Source organism: Anser brachyrhynchus (assembly GCF_964034855.1).
Source record: "Anser brachyrhynchus genome assembly, chromosome: 13".
NCBI classification, from domain to species: Eukaryota; Metazoa; Chordata; class Aves; order Anseriformes; family Anatidae; genus Anser; species Anser brachyrhynchus.
Window position 1 is genome coordinate 12,261,610 of NC_137708.1, and position 18,457 is coordinate 12,280,066.

The 18,457-nt window shown below is 36.3% G+C and overlaps 1 protein-coding gene and 1 long non-coding RNA gene across 7 annotated transcripts in view; one reads left to right on the plus strand and one right to left on the minus strand.

Annotated features, from left to right (window-relative positions):
* The first annotated feature begins 4,451 nt into the window (after positions 1-4,451).
* LOC308176932 overlaps positions 4,452-18,457 on the plus strand; it is a 38,436-nt gene continuing 24,430 nt past the window's right edge. The window contains exons 1-4 of one of the 2 annotated variants that reach the window (XR_013938742.1): positions 4,453-4,527; positions 6,325-6,406; positions 6,551-6,658; positions 11,561-11,808. This is a non-coding gene — a long non-coding RNA (uncharacterized lncRNA). Of the gene's footprint in view, positions 4,528-6,324; positions 6,407-6,550; positions 6,659-11,560; positions 11,809-18,457 lie in introns of both variants that reach the window. The other variant, XR_013938741.1, reaches the window with a different exon arrangement.
* LOC308176931 (uncharacterized protein) overlaps positions 4,503-18,457 on the minus strand; it is a 112,037-nt gene continuing 98,082 nt past the window's right edge. Inside the window, exons 4-5 of one of the 5 annotated variants that reach the window (XM_080553404.1) lie at positions 15,419-15,771; positions 11,875-13,304 (exon numbers count right to left, since the gene is read on the minus strand). The gene's annotated coding sequence lies outside the window, so the exon portion shown is untranslated. The other 4 variants (XM_080553400.1, XM_080553398.1, XM_080553399.1 and 1 more) reach the window with 4 other exon arrangements.

The window sequence follows — 18,457 nt, forward strand, 5'->3', positions numbered from 1 at the left end:
CCTGTCCTCCAATGTGCTTGCAGCCCCTCCCTGCTTAGTGTCACTTGTGATTTAAATAAGCATATTTTCTGTGCCACCATGCAGTTTGTAACAGTTTTTAAAGTTAAGGTGCATGTCCAAGTAATTTAATGTAGTTTATTACTAAAAAAAAATAAATCAGACAGTGGGCGGGTGTTGTTATTAGTTCGGCAATAACACATTCAGATTGACAAAGGTCCAGTCTTGGTTGTCCCACTGCAATATTTGATAATGAACTGAACATGTGATATTATTAGCAACTAAAATTACTAAAATAAAATGAAATTTGCTTGAGTTCCATTCCAAAACTATTTCTGGTCTATAAGGTTGATTCTAGTAAATGAAAGCCTTTGGACCCAGATTCCAATGTCCTAAATTTTACTACAGGCTCTGTGCCTGGTGTGACTTTCATTCAGCATGTTCAGCCAAAGGGAATTAGAGGGACTTAAAGGATCCAAAACCAACACACAATCAATGCCAGAGGGCATTTCTTCCTCTCCTCGGAGAGACTCATTGACTAAAGAGGGAGCCAGAGTAACTGGTGCAAAAAGGTGTGTGGTCACAGCTAGCTGAAATAATTCCCACCACATCATGTCTCTGCATATTTTACTGTCATGATGTATTCCTAAATCCATCGGAACCTAGATCTACCACTAGATAGCATACAGCAATGACTTTCAAGCCTCAGTTCTTTTGGTACTAATAGGGAAGTGGATTGAGAGTATAGCAAATAAATTAAATTAATTATGTAGCAGGCAGTGAAATATGACTAAATGCATTGGGATCTTGTTGTTGTTCCTGATGATGCATGTGAATCATTCACATCTTCTGAGCTGTTCTGTTTTCTGGTGGATGCACTCCTATGAGAGAGTTCAACGCTACCTACAAAGTATATGCTTGTGTGAATCTAATTTAGAAAACATTAGCAATTATCATGGAAGCCCTGGTTTATATTTAGATTGTAATCATTCACTCAATTTATAATGCCTTTGGACAGGGACTGTCGTTCTTTATTATTGGAATCCTGTGACTATAAAAACTGTAATCAGAGTCGCTAACTTTTGTTTTCGCACTACAGGTAGGCAATAGCTATGAAAGAACAGTTTTAAGAGCACAACAGTAAAAGGAGGTTTCACATGCTTAAAGCAAGACTCTAAACAAAATAAAAAGTGCAGGAGAAAAAGATGTATGAATTTTAAGAATTTTAGATTAAATATCATGCATTGGAATTTAAATCTCTGGCAAAGGTAAAAATAGCTGCCAGTGGTGATCTCAGAGAAAAAGTCTACATAGTTGCACCTAATCTCATCACTTTCTGTGAGACCTGACAGGTTTGTCACACTGTATTTGGCTAAATATATATATATATATATCAAATAAAAAAGACTGTTCTTTACATTAATTAATTCAAGAAAAATAGGAAGATGGGTGAAACACTATAAACAGACTTGCATGCAACTTTCTGAGCCAGTTCTCTCATCATTTAAATATTCTTTGGACAGAATGTTCCTGTCCTGGACGTGACTGGTCTCTATTAGGGACTAGCTGTGGCTGCTTTTTCTTTGGGAACCATTTTCTCCTGGGGTCTTTTTACTGAGATTGTATCAGTCTTGTATCAGTCCTGCATTTGCTTTAAAATACTGATTTCTATAGTTTTTTTTCATATATTTTGTTCTTGTGTGATTTCAGACAATGTGACATCCTTAAATTTAATCCAGCTTGTCATCCTAGTTTGTTTTCGACTAGATGGGCACTTAAGTATTTTTTATCTTCTGTAGGGGATATCCTCATTGGGAAACGGCCAATGTAGCCCTATTGGCAATGTTTATTGTGTATGAACACTGATATATTCAAAACACAGATAATAATTCTCAAATTGTATATAGAAATGTTTCTCAAACAGTCACTTTCTGCAAAGATCCAAGAACCAGATGAAGCCACTGTTAGCCACTGAAAGACTGGCAAAGAAATAATTTTGTCATCTGCTTCTGCAAAACTTCTTTCAGGTAGGCTTTTCCTGAAAGCATTTGCTGAGCTGATTAAGGTTACTTCTTGGTTGCTAATGCATTGCAGTAAGGTTCAGGTGGTAAAATGCCTCTAAATATTTCTTTGGTTTCTAAAAGTCATCCTTATTATTTATAATGTACCAAGTTATTATATTGTTTAATATTTAAATGGAATGGTATTTTAAGCAGTAACTCAACAACAAAGTAATTTAAGTTCTGCTATGAGATACTACATCTCACCCATTTGTGTGCATCATGCTTGCTCTAAATCAGAAGTAATTTATAGATCTAGAATCATTTTTCTGTAGTGCTTTCAATTCATTTTTCCATTTTTAAACCTGTAACACCTTTTGCGCTAGCTACACATATTCACAGTTCTTTCTTGTTGATATTCCTCTAACTCTGAAGTGCAATTATATTGTATTTCCTTGCTATTTGCAAGCGTAGAAAGTCTTTATTGACCCTAGTGTGATAGAAACCTATCTCTGGTATAGTAACCAATAAATCTTGGAGTTGAAATATGTCTGCTTTAATCTTCACTGTAATCAATTAAGCTCTGAGGTTAGAACTACTAAGATTTAATTCAGCTGAGTGTTTGCAGAAGTCTCTGAACTGCCTTTTCTGAGGAATTGATTGTAATATTAAGATACGTTAGTAGAAGAGCAAATCTATACACAAGATCTAAATTTGGTCACAGCTATAAAATAGTGGTTGAAGTATACCACTGGGTAATGTATTATGTCCACTTTTTGGTCAAAAGGTCAATAATTTATAAGGTTTAATGACATAAGTGATTTCTAGTTTGTACAGAAAAAATGGTATACATGTGTTACTAAAGTCCCACGCAACTTGTTTTTATCCAAGCAATTATTTTTAATATGAGTAATGACTCATGCATTAGTCAGACTGTTGATATGAACGGTCATTTCTAAATGCCACGTAGTAACAGTTCCTGCTACTACTTCTGCTTCTGTTATTGTTATTTTTTTCTATATACTCCTCCAAAATTCAACTCTATGATCCCTCGCTGTCTGTCACTCCTTCAGAAATAACAGTCAGACTGCAGATACATTTTAGCCTTCAAGACACTTAATCCAAGAGCCTCAGGGAACCATTAAACATTTCCTCAGAATGGCAAATGTGATGTTATCCTTGATTTGACCATTCAGGAGAAGCACCCATGAGCTAGATTGCACCATGGACTTACAAGGACCCAGGACCTAGAGAAGATATCCCTCCCAAGAGTCTCATCAAACACTGTTGGAGGAGGCATTAGTCAAAAGGGTTACCAGCCATCATGGCAAATTTCAAACATGGCAAGACTCAAATCATCCAAGGCCTTAGTGCAATACTGTCAGTCCTCCCCATGCAAGCTCACTGCCCGTGACTCCTATGAGGGATGTATGGAATGACTGTGATGGAACCTCTGTTACCAGCCTTGACTTTCATCCACCTTTTTTCTCTGCATACTTCGCAGTTCCTCTTCAATCTCTTCTTTCATTTTCCAGCGCAAGCCCTGGCTGTCTGAAGCTATGTTATTTTCTGTCATACAGGCCATGTTTCCTCGCTGAGCTGATCTGTGTGTAGCAGTATGGGTAGAAACCTTGCATCTTGTAAGTCCCTCATAAGCTTCCTATCTCTGCTTCAAAACTCTTCAAAGAAGAGTTCTCATCTGTCCCCTCCATTTCCTTTATTATTATCTTTTTCTTGGCTCCACCAAAATAGAGCAGAAGATGATGCTGGTCTGGGGAATAAACTCCTTTTTTCTTGTGAAATGTAAAAACACTTCAGTTGTTCATTTTTTTTCCACCTTCCATCCAAGCCAGGCTTTGTCAAGCCTGAACAATAAACGTCTCATGTTTTTCAGAACAAGGTGGTATCTCTTTTTATCTCCCTGACTTAGTGGCAAAAAAAAAGAAAAGATTCATCAGAAAGCAAAGATTCATTTAAACTGAAAAGCTCTTGTGGTGATATACGAGTTTCACCAAAAGTTTTCTATTGGAGAACAATGCACAAAACAGCAAGGCCCATCCTTTCCCCAGGCAGCTGGGAGAACAATGTTTAGGGCACTTACCTGGCTTGTAGAAAGTGCAGGTCCAGCTTTCTGTGTTGCCTAATTTAGAAGAGAGACTGAAACCAAAGTCTTCCAGCACGCTGGCTGCATGACCTTAGAGTCAAAGTGCTCAGAACATTTTTCAGTGCCTTGCAGGATTTTTCTAAGACTTTTATAAGGTCCTAGTTTTAGCTTGAACATTTTTGCAAGATAATAAATCTTTATTTGCTGTGCGTTCTAACATTGTACCTCATCAAGAAGAGATTCTAAAGAATGTACAGCTCTAAGAACAGTGAGTTGTTGTGAAATACAAGCTCACAGTTTGATTATTTTCTTACATGTTTTCTTAATTGTCCTTAATTGTCATTTCTACAGACAGAAACTCTGGAAGAGGCACCTGTTAGATCATGAAGTAAAAAGAGAAGTAAAGTGCGGAAGAAATGGTGTAAGGTAAGGAACAGCACTGCAATCTTCCAGTCTGCTGAAGCTGTGATGTGGCACCACTTATTTCCCTCTCCAGCCTAATTCCTTACCTCTACTGGCAGAAGTAGGCATCCTCCTCGTTGTAACCTTTGATAGTTTTGTTGACGTTGTTGCCATTTTTCTGAGTCACTTTTCAGATGGATCATTTCCTCGGCCTGGTTTATCATTTAGCTACATGCATGCTTGAACCAGTTCTCTAAGGGTAGAAATGTACAGATAACATAGGAGGAGTTGAAGGAGCCCCCAGTCAGCAATGTTACTGTGCATATTAACGTAAACTGAACATAAAACAACAGCACAAATCTCTAGAGGAGATCCATTATTGATTAAATTACTTGTCTACCAAGTACAGAATTTTACAATGACTCATGGTGGTTGGTTGAAGTCCTAGCTGTAGTGAGGAGATCAGTGCACTCCTAATAGGAATTTCACTAGAACCAAGGATTCAAAGTCATTACTTTGAAGAGGCTTCTGTCTTCCCTGAAAAAAAAAAACCTTCTGTCTGCATAGAGCTGTTCCTGTGAGTGGTGTCAGAGATATGCCAGGAAACAAACCTATACCAACCTACAAGCAGAAATCAACAAAGACAGAATTTAGGAGCAATAAACATCACACAAGAACTAGAAACTAGAATAGCATGAGTAGGGACTGCTAAGGTTGCATTGCTGTCTCCTACTGTTTTTCAACTGTGTGCCTCTTTGGTTCAGTTTATACAACATGCCATAGGGTCATGTTGATGACTTTTGCCCTCATAAGCATTCGTTGTGTACTGTGAACAGAACTCTGCACTGAACAGGAGCGTATCTTATATAAAAGGCATAGAAAAGCAAAAGGATATGTGCTAGCAGGGCAACACAATAGGAGAATTTGCACTTTCAAAAGAAAGAAGAAGAAGAAGAAAGCTATTTTCTGTTGAGATTCCACTGCTGATAAAGTTTCCATTGTTGCATGACTGATAAATTACTTTTTTGTGTGTGACATATGTGAATACATACATAAACGAGGAAAAGAAAGTGATTAAATTGTTAGTATGTTCTTGTTTAATTTAAAAAGACATTAATAATAATAAGCGCCTGTTTTATTCTTATAATGAAAAATAAAAGGAGCTGGTATCTAAAGCACTGTATATGAAGGTTTACTCGTTTTATGAATATGAATATGAAAATATGAAGGTTACCTCCGGGTTCAGTGAACTCACTGTGCATGTTCTATTATTCTGATGATGGCTAAAGTGAATGAGGTGTCTCAGGTCTCAGACAGAAATCAGGTCACCAGGTAGCACAGGCTTGCTCCTGACTGTGTTGACTGAAACAGCTGGACACAGAACTCTACTTCTTTTTGACAGACACCTTCAGTTAGTCTTAACATGACATACATAAATAAGGTAAAAATAATGCATAGGTGGAGAATATGTAATTTTCAAGTAATTTTTGTTTCTGATATAATGAAAATATCACATTTGAGAGCAAAACCTAAAAGCTTACTAAATAGTAAAGGGTTCTCTAGTTGAGCTTTTGAGAAATTTTCTGCAGCATATTTTTCTTCAGGGAAATACTGTCTTGGAAATTCTGCATGACCTTTTTTTTTTTTTTAGGAAAAAAAATAAACATCCCATTTCACTGTGAAATCACTTCTTAAAATTATAACATTTAAGATGCTAAAAAGCCTCATTAAAGAAGTCCACCAGAATTGCAATATTTTGGGATGAAGGAACACTTACGATTTTCTTATGAAATCTTTAAAATCTTTGCTAACTTTTCTTAGTTTATATCGGGAAGAACTACCTTAAATTACAAAGAAGCCTTCAGTATGTTCAAGCCTGTTTATACACAGCTGTATACATGAGGTAAGTTGTATAAGACAGCAACTCAAAGTAAACCCAACCTTGTAATTTGAGTGGCTTTTCGTAGTAACACTCCAATACCTGACTTTTCTCATTATTTTCTCATTATTATTATATATGTATTTTTTCTTTTCTAAAACATCACAGAAGAACTGATCTGAGCATTTTGAAGTTTGGCTCATTCCACTGATTTTAAGAGGCTTTGAATCCAGCGCCACTAGTTGGCCCATTGGCCATTGTTTCTGATATTCAAGGGTATGTGTGCATTCAATTTTCCAGCAACTACTGGTAGATGCCTCATCTCATTTTAGTGCATGATTATAAAAACACTAAAGTAGCACATTTCTTAGCTGGATAGATATGTTGCTATTTATGAGGGTTTAGTCATGTATATTTATGAGCTTCTAAAATTGTATATCCATTTTCAGAATTTCTTTAGTGTCTAAATCTCATGAATTATAACATACATGTTTTAATATGCATGATTATTAACAATACATAAGAAAATACAAGTAATATTGTGACTAATTTCCTGTGGGGACTGATAAATTGCCTGTATATTTATTTCTTGTTGGAAAATCTGACTTCATAATTTCATATGATTCCTAGGTAGAATATTTGTCTTTGACAAATAAGGCAAAATATATTTGACATCCATTTACTTGCCATTTAGAGAGCTTGGTGTACATTAATAGAAAAATACCAACTTTTTTTTTTCTTTTTTCCAGCAAACAGGATATTGACCTGTCACTTAAAAATGATAAGAATTTATTTGGTACTATTTCCACACCTTTATTGTTTTCATTTATGGACTGATTAGTACTTTCATGAACCTGTAGCCAGACTCGGCATCAGCTCAAGCTTGCAAGGGTGTCATTTATTTAGGAGAAACAGATGAACACTTTTCAACAACCCATTGTTCTCACTGCTGAAATTTTCTGAACTTGTTTATCACGCCCTGTTAACAAATGCTGGCAATATATAAGCATTTTAAATGTTGTATATGAATTAAGAGATTTATGTATGTGCTGGCTTATGCTTTGTTGTTTCTAAAAGTGTAAAATGATTCCCTTATTAGTTACCTAAATAGCCACAAATGATATTTCTCTCTGCATAGAGTGCCTAGTGTCATAAGGGATGAACTCAAGCCGCAGCTTTAGAATAATTCAGCTTAAGATTCCTTCAGCCATGAGATACAGATCCCCTGGGAATTGGGTTTTGTTCGTTAGTTTCAGAAATATTTGTTTGAAAAATACAATGATTTTTAAAGCAAAGGATGAGAGGAGACCTCTAGTTTTCGTTACAAAAATCAAACAATCACATTCCCCCCTCCCCCCAAAAACCAAACAAACAAAAACCACACATTTGCCATAATGCACAACTATAGAAATCTCAAAAATATCTGTGGCATGAGAAAGCTGTTTCCTGCTTTTCTGAGGAATCTCATGCCTTGTTTTAAATGTTCAGTAAACAGTTTCTGCTATCTCATATTTGATAAATGTAATTTATAGCCAGTTACAAAACATGCCTCAGTGAAGAGTACTTAGGAAACCTCTGTTACACATCTACGGTTTTATTTCTTGACTGCTACCATTTCTAGCTGTGATATCATCTCTTTCCACATCAAAGTCGCTGCTGCTTATTTTGTGGAATGAGATATAAAAGTGGAGTTTCAAGCAAGGCATTCTCTAGTATATGTGGTAGATGTAGTAGCACAGAGACCATTCCATGTAAGCTTTTAGCCCCCAAGTCTCTAGATTACCATCCAAAATGTTCTAAAGAGCATTAATGATTAAAATATTCTCAAGCTTTTCTGGTAACGACAGTTCTGCTAAACATAGATTTGGATAAACTGCTAAAATCAACACTTGCTTGGATTTTGGCAAGAGTATTTTTCCACATTACAGAACATATAACAATTTCAGGTAATTTGATTTAAAAGAAGTCCAGGTAAGAGCAATTTGCAAAGCACTTCCTTGTCAAAACTTTGACGGGTTGTATCGTGTAAGGAAGCACAGGTAAACACACTTTACATGTACACAATAACCGCGTCATTAAATTCGGCAACACAGAGTAACGGAGTTTGTCTTCTTTGTGTTCATCATTGCACAGTTGCATTTTCCCATAAATTATGACCACCCGAGTTAGTAGTGTAATGATAGTAGTGTATCAGCTAAGGATTCACAAAAAACCTGCTTGTAGAAAGGCATGCTAAAAAAAAAAACAAACAAAAAAAACAAAACCTGCAGTGAATTTTAAAGTTACTTAATTGTTTCCAAATGGGATGTGGATAAAATAGCATTTAAACCAGGCATTTTTGTAGTATTTTGGATTGCATATCTGGGAAGGATTTAGCAGTCTAAGATTGCAAGTGAAGAAGTGATTGTGAAAGCAGTGACAGCTGCAAATATGAATACTTAGCTTGCCAGGATCCTGTCTTTACTGAAGAGTTATACTTTAAAGATGTCTGCAGTTGACTGGGAACCTGAGCTGTGGCAAGAAATTGCTCTTCCTAAAACACTCTACAGTAAAACATATGTTGAATGAATTGTAGGCTTGGGTTAGTGTGAATGTAAAATGGAAATTTTAAGGTTTAAAGTTATATGAAAATCCTAACAAAAAATGTGTATTGTTTTATATTTTATGATTTGTCATCTTTGGTAATCATTAAACAAAGTAAAGCTAATTTTAAAATAGATTTCAGTCTTAATGTAAACTTAAATACTGATATATTTATTTAATAATACACAATCTTACCCAATCAAGAAAAGAACCTAAAATATGAACTCAGACCAGCCCTGTTTCTTTGGTGTAAGTGGCATATGCCTTATAGCATTAGCTGAGTACAAGCCCCATTATATCACCTGGTTGAATGGTATAATTCCCCGTCTTTCTCCTTTGAAATCTTTCTCTGGGTAGATTGCAGACCGCTAAGTTATGCTGTAGTCTCTTTTCTTCCACAAGTAAAATCATTTCTTCACTGTCAGCTGGAAGAGAATGACTGGTTGTTAAGGCATTAATGATCGAGTTTGACATGGGGGGAAAACGTGCATGTAAAGGATTTAATTAGACTCATCCCTTATTTTTGTGTGACTGACAGTGCAGGTTTATGATATAATTGGGTTGTTTTTCAGTCTTGTTTTGGGAACAGCTTTGGAGTGAAAAAATCTCTTTTCAAATCTAGTGCATAAGTTAAGAACAGAATTGCTTTCACCATCATTAGCTAGATTTCCTGTCACAGACACCTGTTAAATACTGTAAATATCAGGGAAATTCTGGCTTTGGGGAATTCTAAGGGTAACAGGATTGGCAGAAGTGGGAAGATTCCTGGCTCTCATTCAGCTACTGCACCACGTTGTCCATCGTGCACAGCTTCGTGTTGTCTGTTCTGTCTGAATCCCATACGGGGGGTCTGACAGCATGATTTTAGTCGCTTCACTACCAGGTTTGAGCAGAAGAAAAAAAAAAAAAATTTAATTCAGGCACTGTACTTAAATTTTGAGAGAATTTCCAAAAATTGCGTCTAGCTCTGAAGAACTTCAGAACTCTCTAGAACTTTTTAACTTTAAAAATGTATTGTGGGTTTCTTAGTCTTATCGCCTTTTGTTAGCTAGAGGTTAAAATTAAAAATCATCATCCTACAGAATTATTAGAAGGGAGTGATGCATTTACCTTTATCAGAAATGTGTTTAATAGTCTGAGTGACATAGGTAGAATTTGAACCTAAAACTATTCTAGAAGCTCATATCGCCAGTCATCTAATTGCATGGCAGCCGAGCTTCTCTCTCCTACCCTCTGGGCATATGCTCCTTACCTTCAGGAAATCCCTGTAATTCAATTTGGCTTTGCAGTTAGAGGGAGTTTAAGAGGGTTACACTGTGTTTGATTCCTGAGGGTACCAAGCTACCCTGAGTTTGCAAAAAAGACATTTACAGTTACGCTGGATGAGTTGAGAAGTGGTTTCTTCTTAGTTTGATAGTCAGTGTGAGCTCTAATAATGTGTTTAAGAAGTGTTTTGGGATTGGTTTGCCTTTCCTTTCTCAAATAAAGCAGCCATGATGATGAAACCAGTGAACAAGTCTGAAGCTGGAAGAGAGGATGATGCTTAAAACAGAAATCTGTCAACTAACCACCACCACATCCCTTCCCTTTTTATCATTTGTAAGGTGTAAAGATCAATCTTTCCCTTGGTGTCACTTCAGTTCAGTAATCCACAGTGCCAAGCACCAGCTGCAAGCATGCAAATTGTGCCACTATGGGAGGATGCTGCCTTTCTGGCATCCCACCTGTGGTTGCAGAACTGGTGACATCTCCCCTTAAAAAGCATATGCCAAGGCACTGTTGCCATATGTCAGAAAGATGCAAATGTTTTAGAGGAAGTGACAGTGGGTAAAGATGCACATGTGCTAAAAATTATATCTAATACAGTGTGGGGAAAAAAAGGTATGGATAACACCACAGGAGAGACAAACCAACAAAACTGGAGCCTGTCTCAAGAACCTTCAACCCACACATACATCTAAAAAACTCATTATTTTATGAATTAAGACTGCCATAACAGAATATCAGTAGGTATGATACCGAAATTACTGGACAGTTGAGTTTGAGAGGTTTCTGTTGTCACTGTTGTTCATTAATAATAATAATAATAATAATAATAATAATAATAATAATAATAATAATAATTTACTTTGTCAGAGGAAACCAAAATCAGACTCAGAAAATGTGAAAAAAGGTGCTGGTTCATCTCCACTAGTTAGAAGCCTTAGCACAAAACCTGCTGTGGTAGTGATGTCGAGACATTTTGGGAGACAGCAGACGTCCTCACCTTCCTTGAAGTGCAAGAAAGGTCAGAACTGCATAACTTAAGCGGAGAGACTCTCAGAGCCTGCAGGCTGTGTGAGCAGTCATAACCCAAGTAGTTCAGCTCTTACTTCTTCCCATCTGTAAGAGACAGGTACTCAGGGCAAGGGCTAGGTTGGCTGGCCTGAAAAGTCTTTTAAAAGGAGGGGATGATACAATTATCATGGGAATAAAACTTTGTTCTGTTTCCTCTGGCCAACTTCGTATCTGGGATGCCTGACTCCTTTTTATATCTTTGTATGTGACCTTTTGCTTGTTTGTTTTTGAGAGGCTAAAATCTGAAAACTATTGCAGGATTATTTTCAGTACCAATTGAGCTGAATTTTGGAAGCCTACCTGCTCAGCCACAGTCTAAGAACACCTTCATCCCAGGTCGTCATCTGCAGCTGCAGGGCATCTTGTTTGTCACTCCTAGAAAAGCTTGCTGAGAAGCTTGCTCTGAAAATAGCTGGTGATGTTCTCCAGAACTCAGCAGACCCAGGCCCAGAGCAAATCACTTGAACTGCTGTTATCATCGTCACTGGAAGCCATGTAAGGATCAGGTAAAGCATCTCTTAAAAGGCCAGCAGAAAGCACTCTGGCTATCACAAGTGAGACGTTACCTGCAAATTTTTATTGATTGATATTTTCAGTACTAATTTGTTCTGCTTCTGGCATCTAAAACAAATCCCTTCAAAGTAGGAAACTTTTTGCCTGGTCTGGCACACCCAAAAGAAAACTCAAACTTTTTCTACTTTTTGTTTTCTAGTGGATACAAGTTATAATTTGCATAGCAGTCACATGGCATAGTGCCATGTCAATCAAGCTTTTAAAAACAAAATTTGATTTAAACAGTGCTTGCTTAAATCCTATGTCTACACAGTCCTACACATCTAAACTCTTGCTGAAATGAGTAGTTGTCAAAAAAACAAAACATGCATTATCTATTCCTTATACAGACTTGAGCAATAATGAGTACCGTTACAAAGGAAGACTGTAGGAGATATGACAGATTTTTTTTTTTTCTCATCACATCAAGAACACTGGATATGAATTAAAACACAGCAGTGTGTGTTGGGAGGGAATCAGATGTTCTCTAAAAAAAAATTTGCCAGGAGAGTTTTGTAGGAATAGGAAACATCTTTATTAGTACAAATAACTGCTGTTCAAACTGCTGTTACCTGAAGAAAGGTTTGTGCCTCTAGAAGTGCACCTCAGAGTTGTCCATTTTTTTCCTATTGAATCATTTGTTCTAAGAAAGTATATTAACTCTCCTCTGCAAACCTTGTATCATTTCTGGTCTCATGGGCATCAGCTACTGGAACAACCCTACTGTACATTGGATCATTTGCAGATGTATTTTGAAAGTACATGCAAGCAGTTTTGTGTCTGTGAATTACGGGTGCAGCAATCTCCCACTCTGTCAGGAGGGCAGGGTAAGGATTGTACTAAGTGCCTGCTGGAGGATCTACCTGAGAGCAGTGGAAGAGAACTAGTTGTTGTATCCCTGTCTGTCAGTGATAGGCAACCATCTGCAATTTGATAAATATCCTCCATGTGTTCTTCACCTCTCTCTTGCCTCCTCATTCACCTTGCAGTATACACTTTCTGCCTGACCTGCCAAATGTGTCCAGTGAGAAGAGACAATTTTTCACATTTTGTTTGTTGAGGTCATGACAGCTCCTTCATTTACAGCTAGAAGCATTGGTTCTGTCCCTGCAAACAGCCCATCTAGTTCACAGTACTCAAACTTAGCCTTTATACTGGTTGTAATGCACTGTCCCTTCTGTCCACTTCACGACAGCTCTTGATCCTACAGATTCAATGGCACACTTTTTTTTTCTCTTTTTTAATTATTTGTTTAACAGCCAGTGTTACATCTACAATAAGCTTTTGTCTACAGTGCTCACTATGTCACATTATCTGTATGTCCTGGGTGAGGCCATCAGAGCTCTTGAAGGAGTGGACCTAATGAGCCTTGAGAACAAAATTCCTTTAGAAGTGGATGTAGAGGATTCTCCAGGTACGGTCTCTCTCAATTATTTGACTTCGCAAGCAGCTACAAAGAAATTTTAAATAATTAAAGATAAAAGGGATAAATAAAGGATATAAAAGAAGAATATCCTCAGAGACTTCTAGAGTATAGTTATGACTTTCTAAAGTCAATTTTCTAAAAGCTTGAAATCCATGCAAGGAGGTAGTATAATCCACGCACATTTTTCTTGATTTGAATGAAAGATACAAAATCAAAGTTGGATTTATACCTAGTTTATTCTTCACTTTTGCATACTCTGACTATGCACCTTTTCTCCTTTCCTTCCTGCCTCCCGACTTCTCGCTTATTTGCATTGTTTTTGCTGCATAGTAAATCTTGCAGTAATATTCATCATGAATTGGTCATTAAACTGTCTTGCCTACCTTCTGTCTAACAAACACAAGAAGGGCTCTTGTTTCTGCAAAGGCCCAGGTTTCTTGGTTCATTTATTTTATTAAGTTTAAATGGGGGATGAAGGATGCTATTCTTTTAAAAGAAATCAATTCAAGGATACAACAGAAAGGGCTAAAGTAGTACTGTTGTTAGTGCGCTTTATCCAATCAAGGTATAAAAAAGTTTTCTAAGTTCTAAAAAGCAGACTCTTGCAGATTAGACATTTTCCTTGGGCTTTTGGTTCAGCACCAATACTGCCATCTTCCATTGTAATTTTCTTAACTCCTCAGAGCTTTAATTCAGCTGTTACAGGTGTTCATTCCCCTTTTTCTCCTTAGCAGATCAGTTTCAAATATAAACGCTGTTGCCATGTTTGATGCTATCTCGTAATTATTTTTGGGTCTCTCCTTAGTGGTTCTTTTCTATTTATTTGTTTGTTTGTTTGTTTATTTATTTTGATGAATTTTTCAGAGACTAAAGACCTAGTACAAGGATTAACTATCTGGGGCAGCTGGGCTTGACCTGCATCAGGCAGATATAGAACTCAGTACTGTTTGGTGGGGGTAACAGCTAACTAAGACCCTTTTTCATATTTATGAAACCAGAAAAGAGCAAAGTTAAGCCATTTACATCTCATAATCTGCCTCTCATTGCTGTGTGCAATTATTTATTAAAGTGCTAATTCATTTTATCTGAATGTTTCAAGCACAGTACAAAAAAAGAACAACATTTTATCCAAAAACTAGTCTACCTGTTAATACCCTGGACTGGACATAATCAGGAAAATAGGTTCAGTCAGGCCTCTCCTCTCTCTCTCTCTCTCTTTTTTTTTTCTTTTTTTTTCTTCTTTTTTTTTTTTTTTTTACAATGACTTGAACTAGGTGTTATATGGCTTCTGGGTGACATCTTGAGATTAATCACTAAACAGCTCCATATATTCATAATGAAACTTTTCTCACTTTGAATCATTTCTGGTGTGCGTGGCCCCTGCCACATTTAATTCAACTCAAGGAGGTGAAATTCATATCTTCCTTGAAAAGATTACACATGTAAACATGCTGACTGCACTGCCTGTTGTGGATTGAATTCCTACTGAATGGTATCAAAGTAAACTCTAATTTTCTCTACAGCAGGAAGTACCTTTTACGAATATGAATCTTTCTAACCTCTTTGGTAGTCCTCAGATTAATGTAGTTTATGTCATTTGAGATTACTAGTAGATGTCACTGAATTCAGAAGATTCAGTCAGAGAGGTACTACCACAGACATTTGTTAGCAAAAGATGCCATTTCTGGCTTTACATGCCTCTTCTAAAGCTTGTTGGAGCCAATATGTTTTCCATGGACATCAGAGAGTTATATATAAAACCTCACAAGCATAAACAAAATCTTAACACTGACTTATTCTGGAAACAATTACAGAGATTCTATTCATAACAGTGCACAGTGATGTCCTTCTTTTACCTACATCTGAATATTCAATGCTAATCCTCTTACTGCTTATACCTTGCTTTAAACTATTTTGGAAAATGTGAATATTGAATTATGAATGCATGAATATTATGCTAAAAATTAACTTTGGGTAACTTGTCTGGAAAGATGTTGTGAATGTGAGCTGATGACAAGCTCAATTAACATCAGTGCAAAATGTGAAAGATGAAAAAAAAAAAAAGGTCAGCCAAGAAAGTAAAATTTAAAAATAACTAAAATAAAAACTTCCTGTCAGACCATTTCACGTGAACTAACCTTAGCTGAAGCACTCTGTATCTGTTCATGTGAACAGGTACTAATTGTTGGTACCAGCTGCGCAGGGGGTCCTGCTGCGTTCTTGTCCTGCTTGGCTATTCTCAGTGCAGCCTTTGTACGTGTTGAGCACAGATCAAGAGTGCTTTCCTCCTCCCTTTTTCTCCTCTGAAGGCAGAAGTATATGTCCTTTATTCCACTGTGCTTGAGATTCAGTTCTGAAGTTGGCTGAGGGGGCTTTTGGCTGAGCTTATCAGAAATGGGAACATTCAGTTTTGCCCTAACATTTCTGTCTGTCATGATCGCCAATGAAAAGACATCATGTGGCACTTGGATGTTTTCACCCTGTTGAAATCCTTTCCAAAAGGCAGAAAATGAAAGGAAATACACTGAAATGGCTACTTTGAAAACAAAACCACACTTCAGTCTAATAGGAGCTGCTGACAATCTTAATATCATTGGAAAATTTGAGAGATGTAAACAATAGGTCAGGCAGGAAGTTAAGATTAAATATATATACATAATAAAAACTCTTGTCAGACAATTTCATAGTACTTTACAAATGATTACGAGGGCGAGCTAAAAATCATCAGTCTTTTTAGGAATAACACAAACCCTTCTTTACCCTGCCTTTGGCAACTGTACAGATTTTGTTTTGGGGGCACTTTTGTTATCTGAGGAAGTAGTAGAGCATTCTTTCTGTAGGTAGAATCTGAGTTATATATATATTTTTTCCCCTTTTGTTTTGTGTTTTTTTTTTTCTTAGAAGCTTTCAAGAAATCATTTCTTGTTCATGTTTTCCACTAACACAATTCTAATATCACACCAGTGACTTATCCTTATTCTATTCCCTGTAGTCTCATAACCTTATTTATTAGTCTCAAGAGAATAATTGCAAAGAGAAAGGCTGATATTTTTGTCATTTTATTATTATAGAATTGGAAGTACTGTGCATATACTTTTACTCTATACATGTCTTCAGTGTGCCTTGCCCTATGAGTACAAAATTTAATATAATAAAGTAAGCACAATAATAAATAAATAAACCATACCAAGATATCGGATTTGACTGTAATTTGCTAAATTGGAAAAATCTGTCAGTCTTATTAAAGAGTCCTGCATTACAGGGTATTGTAATAAATCAAAGTCTGTCAAGAACAAGAAAAAAAAAAAACCATCGCAGAAAGGTGCTTTGATGCTAATTCTTTTTTTACTTCTTAAAAGAGGATTAGCTCAGGGTCTTGAAAGTGCAAAGGAATCCAATCTGTCAACTTAAAAGTCTTTTTCAAAGTGCAAATAAATAGATGAATTTCCTTAAAAAGTCAGTGTGTCACCTCCAGGTAATGAATCTCATATTTTCCTCTAACTCTCTGGGAGTGGTAGATACATGTAGTCTTTTCTGATATTTCTTTTCCAAACAAAACTCCCCTTACAAATTCCTTTTCAATATTGGAACAATATGTATGTAGACTCCTAGTCTGACATACATTTAAAAAAAAAAAAAAAAGAGAGAGTACTCTGGGTTTGCTACTTATTTAATATTTTTAAGGCCTGATTTCAGTGAAGGGTTTCTAATTAGTCTGATTTATCTAAGAAACTGTTTTGCAAAGACTGCTGATATTAAAGATAATGATTGAATAGTTTCCTAAATAACCATGAAAATATACTTTTGAATATAGAACATTTTTCCACCAGGGGAAGTCAGATGAATTAAGGTACCTACACATAGTGGTGTGTCCTTATCAGAAGACACTATCTCTAATATTACACAGCTACTTGACATTTAAGATTTCGGACGTTGGTGTGAGTTTGTATGTAAGACTTAAATCAATTATATTAGTGTGACATTCTGCAAAGCCAAGGATTAAATGCACATCTGAAGTGCTTAGGAGTTTTGAACAATTCCCAACCTTAGTCTTTGACTTTCTCCAACAGAATATATCTAGTAAAACACCCATTTAACAAAGATAAACTCATATCTGAGATCTTTTTTTTGCCTTCAGCTGTATAAACATTTTTATACAGGTATGACTTTTTTTTTTTTTAGTAAAGCAGAAATCCTTTAATTTTATTTTTTTTTAATCCTTTGTCATGTGGTGTAATAGGAAATAACAATGTTTTTTAGAGTCCCTCAGCATGTCAGCAAATATTCTCTGAGCTGACAAGACAATCTTAACATATTGTCTCCTAAATGTATCATTATATTTCATTCAAAGCAGTAGACCAAACTGTCTGGCTCTTTCAAGAGTTCCTAAGGATCTTGGCTGCCACTTAAGCACAGTAAGCGTTAGCACTTAACAATGTTGGGTTTGCTCTGGAAGCTGACTCCTACAGAAGAATACAGAGAAGAGAATTTAATCTAAATGCAGTGGTAATTTTCCCAGCATATACATTCATTTAAGAAAGAGGCATTGTCCTTTTGTTCAAATGATTAAGGTTATATTTTCAAGAGAAGTAGGCAGAAGATGGAGATGCTCTGAGGAGAAGATTTCCGAGATGAAGATAGAGAAAAATCAGTATATAACATTAGAGAATGAAGAACATGAGAAAAATGTCATATTAAAGGCCTAAGCGTTTTTAATCTATTTGATCGAGAGACAGACAAACTGAGTAAGACAATCTTATAATCAGAGCTCCAGTATAAATAGGTAAAATCCAAATTAAGGAAAGGCAGAGGATGGTGAGGAAATGTGATTGTATAAAAATGAAAAATCTGGTTGAGAAATTCTTCAGTTAGAATTATGAGGATAGAAAATAGAGTAAAAAGAGCTGAGAGCATTACCAAAAGGTATGGGTGCAAAGCTGGTGCAAATCAATGGGTTCAGGAATATTGCAAGTCATTACGTGCTATGCTTCAAGTTGGAAGGGGTCTAATGGACAGAAAAATAATTCATAGACCTGTATATTAGTTCTGCCTTGCCCAGCATGACTGTAGGCAAAATGCCTCTTAGATCAAAAGCCACGTGCCTCAGCTTTACTTCATGTGTGCTGCATAAATGTGATTTCCCTTAATTCTTGTAAAAGTCCTTGGTGTATTTTAAG